Source organism: Lissotriton vulgaris, chromosome 3_1 (assembly GCF_964263255.1).
Source record: "Lissotriton vulgaris chromosome 3_1, aLisVul1.2, whole genome shotgun sequence".
Taxonomy (NCBI): domain Eukaryota; kingdom Metazoa; phylum Chordata; class Amphibia; order Caudata; family Salamandridae; genus Lissotriton; species Lissotriton vulgaris.
Genome location: NC_141689.1, coordinates 1608371035 through 1608379176, shown reverse-complemented (window position 1 = coordinate 1608379176; position 8142 = coordinate 1608371035). Strand labels below are relative to the sequence as shown.

The window sequence follows — 8142 nt, the reverse complement described above, 5'->3', positions numbered from 1 at the left end:
TCGAGGACAGGGGGGAAGTGGCTAGCCCAATGCTTTGGGCCCTGACTGCTTTGTTCGGCCTGGGGCCGGCCAAAGCAGTCATGAACACTCCCCTTTTTCTTTGAGAAAAGGGCCTCCGATTAGGCTCCCGGCTGGGGCGCTTTACGTCTGCACTGCACCAATCACAACGCTGGCATTGCAGCATTGTGATTTGCATCCTTTTCCCACTGTACCATGGCTGTGTTGCTACATCCGCCCTTTTCAAAATGGCAGTGCTCACGTCCTTATGCCGGTGTCTTCTCAATCTTCCAGCCCTCTTACCGTCTGGTACTGCCAGGTACCAGGCTCAGCCCCGGTGCCATGGTCTTGGTGGAGTACCCCCTGAGGATCTGGTGTGCCCCTGGAGAACCTGTCAGTACTTCAAATCGCGGTTGTACGGTCTCCATGGGTATGTATCAGGGGTGTGGCCTGAATTACTATGGCCGAGCCCACTTCAGCACCAGGAACTGCAAGAAGAGGAGCGCAAGTGGTTTTCTTCCTTGCAGGAGCGAATCCGGGAAGAGCAGGAGGCCAATGCAAGAAGGGAGTGGGAGGAACTGATCGCTGCCAGCTTGGCCAAGATTCCCCAGATCAGATGGTGGAGGACTGGAAGCAAGAGAAGCGTGAGAGCCTGGAAAAGCAGGAGAAGGTCAGACACAAGAGACTGATGACCGAGGCCAAGGAACCCTTTGGCAGTACTATTGACCCACGGAAGTTCCAGGACATGGTGAAGGAGATGAGAAGGAGGAGGTAAGCAAGAAAAGCTGCTAAAGAAGCGTCTTTGAGCCGAGAGCCGGGCTGCTGCTGCCGCCAACCGGGCTGAAAATCCTTTCTAGACTTCATGTGTGGGCTCAAATAACTCCACAATGGCGTACAAGGAAAGTGACTACTGGAAAAATCAGTTTCCAAGAAAAATAGACAGTGAGTTTTTTTTTCACTCTGTCTACCACAGATCGGTCCAGTCCTTGTGTTGCCTTAAAACTGGAGAGGTAGGCTCTTGGTCTGTTTCCCTCCTGCCTGTAATGGCAGCACAGATATCATGTCCTTAATTTTCACAACTTGAACAGAAATGTGTATTTAAGGGCGGTGAGGGGAGTAGCTTGTTAAAAAGCTATTTGCCCTAATTATTGGAAAAGGGTTGAGTACATGGTGATGAGTTTTGATGCTATGCCCAAATCATAAAGCACAGAATGTCATTCCACAAAGCACGCCCTTTCTGCTGCATTGAAGGTTATATATTCTCTCTGCTTGGAAGCCACAGTGTTCTTTGTCATGTGGATGGATGTGTACTCCTTTACCATTAGTTTGAGTCGCAAGCGAGAAAATCTTGAACATCTGTTAACTTACCAGAAAAATGCAAGTCGTGTTAGGGCTATGTTCATCTCTCTCTAGTCAAAACTTTATTTTATACAGTGTCCCTTCCAGTATCCAAAGTACTAACATATCACAATTGGTTACCTCAGTCAAACTAATGTTTTTTGACCTTGAAATGTTGAACGCCTGCAGTGGCTGTAGTTTCGCAAATGTTATTTTTAGCAGTTTTTTTGGAAGAAGCCCTGCATCTTGATAAGAAACGCTGCATTCATCAGACTTTGAGACACCATTAAGTAACAATTGTGATTTACATCGATTAAAATGGTGTAAATGGATTGAATAATAACCTATCATATGTGAGAGGCAAGATGGCGCCAGAGTGAGAGGACGTACCAGCATCGCTCCGTGGGTCTGGTCTTCTCTTATCTTGATCTTGATCTCCCCATGTGATTGCTATATGGGAAGAGATAGAGATATGCTGTACTAAACGCAATGGTTGTTTAGAATTGATGAAGCTGAACTGAACTCAACTTGCTCGAACTGAAAATAAAATGTTGAAAAGCTGGAAAAAAAAACCTGAGACTTGGAAATCCGAGAGGAGAAGAAAGAGGAAGCGATAAGGATTGATGGCTGCTATTGTGACAAAAAGAGAAGAGCAAGGGCTGCAAGGAGACTGCAAAAGCAAAAGCGGAGAGCGGGGGAAGCCAGCGTAAAGGAGGAGTAGAAGAGGTGCAGAGGCGAGAAAGATTACGGTCTAGGGAAGACCTCGATAACCTCTGAGATATTCTGCTAAAAGGGCTGTACGATGGCGACAGCCGTCGTAAGAGCTATCATGAGAATGAGAATGTGCGGAAGCATGAGTGACTTGCGATAATACCGATACCGACATCCCTCCGACATCCCTCTGAACACATTCTTCCGAGCACACCACTGAGCTACACAGGCCTCTGAACTGTAAGTATTGAATTGAGTTGTGCCATTGTGCCATTGTGCCATTGTGCCATTAAAGGGAACAATGTTGGCTGTTACCAGGCACGGAGTGTTAAAGGCCAGAATCTGAATGCGGGCTGACAGGAGATAGTTTACCTCTTTTTCCCCCCTTGCCAGGAACTTGCCAGGGACTTGTGCGTAACTGTCCTGAACTGTCTGGAGCTAATCATTAAGGACGTAGGAAAGAGAGAAGGGAGTTGGACGCTGCATACAGTGAACAGTGATTAGCGGAATGCGGAATTGAGCTAAATTAAATACTCGGCATCAGCATCATGCGATCTTGGAGCTGAGATGCTGGTGCACTTGTCCTCCCTTATTCCCTCATCGCCTTTGCCTTTGCTCGTCGCCTTTGCTTACTCTCTGCTCACCTTGGTTCTTGCCTCCGGCGCTCGCTCTCACGCCAGATCACCTTCCTTCCCCCAGGCTCCCGCCGCTCGTCATCGGACGTCATCTGCAGACTTGCAAGCCACGCTTTTAAATCGCGTGTGCTGCGTTGTCAGGGGGACGCAGAAGCGCTAGCCAATAGGTAACCGCCCCTGAGGAGGAAAAAACTAAGGAGAGGAAATTAAGAGGAAATTAAGAAACTAAAGGGTAGCGAAACGTTAAGGCGAAAGAAAGAAATGAAATAAATGAAATAAATAAATGAAGAAGACAGATAACCGACAACGGGAGAAGCTACAGCAGCAGGAACGTGAGCGTGAACGTTGTACAGCTACAGTTACAGGAACAGTGGTGCAAGCAGTGGAGTGGAGGGGGTTTGGCGCACTACTAGACTCAGATAGTACAGATATCCCTCCTAAATTTGTGATCAAAATTGAACTGCGACTAAAAATCTACATAACCAAGCAAACCTACAATACTACAGGGTCTCAAGCTCCAAGCTTCCTTAAAACTCATCGCAGATCTTTTACTGTGCCTAAAAAAAGAGCCTGGGCTGCTCTAAAAGTGTTAGCGTCAGATCCCTTCGGAAAAACAAAAGGTCAAAATCAGCCACAAGGTCAGGTTCGATTGCCAGCACCTGAACAAACGCAGATAAAGGATATGGCTGGAATTAACGGAACAGTGGCACAAAGCCCATCGCTGCTTAATCAAGAAAGTGGAGAAAGAGGAGAGGAGGGAGCATCAACAATCCTAGATATGCATGAGACACAGATGCAGGTGCAAAATCTTGAAGACCCAGACCCAGACCTAGAGAGCACAGAAAGCCCAGAAGACCTGGGGAACAGGGAAGACTTAAAAAACACACGGAGTATAAAAAGCCACACCCCGCAGAAATACAAGGAAATACAAAGACGACCTGAAACCAGAGGATCTAAAGCCAAGGAGAATAATGTGGAGAAAGCTATATGTGACGAAAGTGACAAAAATAAAAATAAAAATAAAAGCAAAAACACTGAAAAGGACAGGGATAAAGAAAAGGTGAAACAAAAACAGAAAGAGAACGACAAAGAGATGAGGAACGATACAGCGGACAAAGCCAATCTGGAATTAATGGCTAAAAAGGCTCAGAGGCTGCAAACAATAAAAAACTTGAAAGCTGCCGCTAAAAATACTGGACTCCCAGCCTCTTCTCTGCCGCGGATATCTAATATTTTTACCCCGCTATCCAAGGAAGGACCAAGCGAGTCTACAGTAATTAAAAAACAAAAAAGCAACCAAGCAGTCAATGCGAACGGTACCTGTGGGGGCGACCCTAACGCGTCTGTGGAGCGAATCAGTGTGGAGGGGAAAAATATAGCTCAAAAACAAACTTCTGCCTCATCACGCGTGCAAACATCTCCTCCTGAGCCAACCCCACAGCTTGGTAATACTGCACTCTCCGAAGTGGACTCGGATTCAGACATATACGAAACAGGGATGTCCACCTCAAGTAAAACAAGTGAAACAAGCGAAACAAATGATGAACAAATACTAGAAGCAACAGCCTCCGAGATTCTAGACTCTAATGAATCCAGAAAACTTAGTGAAACTTGTCAAGTCTCGAACTCAAGGAAAAAACGGGAAAAAAAGAGGGCGAGAGACAAAAGGAGAAGAGCTAACTTAATTAATGATGAGACCACAGACCCTGGCAGTAACAATGACTATGCCATAACAAGACCTAAACTTACACGAAAAAGCCCGACCTCAAAGCTGCCGGGAGAAACAGAGTATGTTCATGAGCACACCTTAGTTGAGCCAGAAGGAAAAAGCCAGAAGCAATCCGGAAATGGACATAGCTCAGCAACGACTGTAGAGCCTTTGCTGAGCGAAGTGCTGAGCTCCATTAAAAATGTCCATAAGGACATTAAAAAAGAAACCCAAAGGAATCACGTTGCTATTGAGAAGTTACAAGGGGCAATTAAAAAAGTTGGCAATATCTGTACCGAGATTTCGGATAGAATGGCCTCAGTGGAAGGACGTGCAGAAAATTTGGAAACGGACGTAATTAAGCTGCAAAAACAGGAGAATGAGCACAATGGAATTATAAAGGACCTCATGATGAAAGTTGAAGATCACGAAAATAGATCAAGAAGAAACAATCTGAGGTTCCTTGGAATACCCGAAGGCTTTGAGGGGAATGACCCAAGGGGGTCTATGATCAATCTACTGAAATCAGCCTTCCCGGAACTTGGTACCTGGGACATGGACAGAGAAATCCAGCGCGTCCTTCGATTCCCTTTGACGTTACCCAAACACTTACAAAAGCCACGTCAACATCCCCGGGCAATGTTGGTCTACTTTGGGAATTTCCTCTTAAGAGAAGCCCTCTATGATCTGGCTAGGCCCACAAAGCAGAGGGAACATAAAGATTTTATGTTCTTCACCAGACCAGACTTCGCCCACGCAACTGTTGAGAGAAGGTGGAGAATGAGACAATTAATCACACCTTTTGAAAAATCGGAGCAACAGTCTTCCTGCAAAACCCGGCCCGGCTAAAAATAATATACAAGGGATCATTGAGAAGCTTCTCAAGTGAAATCCAAGCCGAAGCTTACCTAAGAGAAATCTCAGTGACTGAGAAAGGGAATTCAGGAATATAAACGCAAATCAGCAACTTGTCTATGAACACAAAAGCATGCGGAGTAATCAGAAGGGGTTGTGGATGGGGGGGAATTTAAAAACAAATGTATTTGAAATTTGGTATAAATATCTGTGTTCAAATAATGGTTTAGGGTAAATATCTGATTACATCATTGACCCCACCTGTCCGATACGACCAAAGCATAAAGGGCATGTCCGCGGGGCGCACTGAGGTGCACTCTGACCACACTGACGCCCACACCTGGGTACTCGGGACCCAGCAAGCCTCATAGGATGGTAAGGGGGAAAGGGGGGGACTGAGGGAGGGGGACCGGTAGGGGGGAGGTGCGAGAAGAGAGAGGGGCCAGGGGGGATAAGGGAGGGTCGGGGAGGAAAAAGGGGGGGGGAAACTTCATCACATCAGGATCTAGAAGAAACTAAAGAAGCCAGTGTAACAAAAACAAAATGGGGGAGAGTGAAAAGGAAACAGAAATGCCTATGCGGATAGTTTCGTTGCATGTTTGTGGACTAAATGATGGAAAAAAACGAAGCGCTATGAGGGAATATTTAAGAGTATTGCACGCCGAGCTGATCTGCTTGCAAGAACCACATGTAGAGGCTTCTCAAAAGGGGCTTTTAGAACAGCTGGGATATCAATTAGTATCATATACGACGCAAGGAACAAGAACACGAGGGGTGGCGATCTTAGCAAGGCATGGATGTGTGGTTGTAAATAGGCAAAAATCAGACTGCTATGGCAGATGGGATTTGGTGGAGTGTCAGGTGCAGGGCTTTAACTTCACACTATGCTCATTGTATGCTCCCACTGTAGACGACCCGGAAGTTATGGACTCTGTTAATGTACAAATAGCCAACTGGCCTCTGCCATTAATAGTTTGTGGGGACTTAAATCTCAATGGCCTGAATGGTTTGTGGAAGAACGATCCGGGGAAATTCTCCAGCCAGGAGAAGAGAAGCCACAGGGCATTGATTCAATTGATGTGTGATAACGGTCTAGTAGATATATGGGAGCTGCAAAATAACTTAGAGAGTGGCAGTACATATTATTCTGCCCCTCATAAGGATTTAGCAAGGCTAGATTACTTTCTGGTATCACCAGCAGTAGCATCTATTGCAAAGATTAGCATACTACCCCGGGTAATGTCCGTCCATAACCCGCTTATCTTAGATATAACAACTGCTGCCCAACAAAAGAAGGTGAAGAATGGGACATTTGAGAAAGCCCTGTTACAGGATTCAGAGTATACCGCCCAAATGAAAGAATGGATGAGAAATGTTTTGGTGCTAAATAAAGGCTCTGCCCCCCCTGCAGTAGTGTGGGATACGCTGAAAGCAGGTATAAGGGGGGAGACAATTAGGTACTCAATTAGGCGGAATAAGGCAGAGAGGGAGGAAGTAGAAACGAGAATAAGGGCAGTTGCTAGACTAGAACACGAACTTAGTAGCGCAATCAGGGCGAATCAGGATATTGTTAGAATAACATATGAGCTTGCTATGGCTAAGGCAGCGGTTGGGGAGCTATTTGCGTCTAAGGCAGCAGGGAAATATTTGGCATGGAGAAAGGATCAATATGAGTATAGTGAGCAGATAGGCCGCATGCTAGCTGTTCGAACTAGGCAGGCTGCTACCAAGGGGGATATTTCTGAGATTAGGACTGAGAACGGAAGTGCTGCAACAACACCCGAGAGTATATGTGCTAGCTTTCGGGACTACTATCAGAGGCTATATGAAGCAGGCTATATGGTGCCTAGCGAGGATATAGAGAGGTATCTTGGGAGTGTCAGGTTAGAGAAGCTAACGACAGAGGATAGGGGGACCTTGGAGACGGCATGTAATAAAACAGAAATGCAGAGGGCAATCTATGACTTACCGTCTGGTAAAGCGGTAGGCCCAGACTCTATACCCTTGGAGTTTTACAAAACATTTTTAGCCGAAATAGAAGAAGAACTATATGAGATGGTTGTAAATATACAAGAGGGTGTGATACCCCCGGAGTCATGGGGAGAGGCAACTATGATAGTCTTTCTGAAAAAAGTTAAGCCCGCAACCAATCCTGGGTTTTATAGGCCGATAAGTCTAATGAACAGCGATGTGAAAATCTACTCAAAGATGCTGGCAAATAGGCTAGGAGCTGTAATTGGTAAGATCGTCTCTCCATGGCAGCACAAGTTTTTCCCTGGGAGTTGAACAGTGGAGCATGTTAGAAGAGTGCTTACGTTATTTGATGGCACGGCATCCTCACGAGACCCTATGGCGCTGATCCTTTTAGATGCTGAGAAGGCGTTTGAAAGGGTCTCATGGGGATTTCTCTGGACTGCGCTGGAGAAGTTGAATCTGGGGAGGGCTATGTGGGGGCTCTGAAAGCCTTATACCACAATCCAAGAATAAGGGTTAGAACCTTGGGGGAGCTGAGCGGTATAATAGATATTGGACGAGGAACTAGGCAAGGGTGTCCCTGCTCCCCGCTACTTTTCGCTTTATATATAGATTCATTCATTTGGAGGATAGAGCAGAACATAAACATCTTGCCCATAGCACTGAACAGGCATGAAACTAAAATCCTAGGATATGCGGATGACCTGGCCATAACAACAAGCGATCCAGTGTCAGCCCTAAGAGAAATAGAACAGGAAGCTCCTGCATTTGGAAGACTGTCTGGGTACAAATTAAATGCAAACAAGACCCAAGTGGTAATAAATCAGAAAATATCTTTAGTCGATCCAAGAGTAGTAGAAACAGCAGTATATCTGGGGGTAACAAAAAAAAAAAAAATAACCTATCATATGTGTAACATTGACA

The 8142-nt window shown here is 45.7% G+C and overlaps 1 pseudogene; it reads left to right on the top strand.

Moving 5' to 3' along the window:
- Nucleotides 1-245: 245 nt before the first annotated feature.
- On the top strand, nt 246-854 carry LOC147728240 (large ribosomal subunit protein mL64-like; annotated as a pseudogene).
- The last annotated feature ends 7288 nt before the right edge of the window (nt 855-8142 follow it).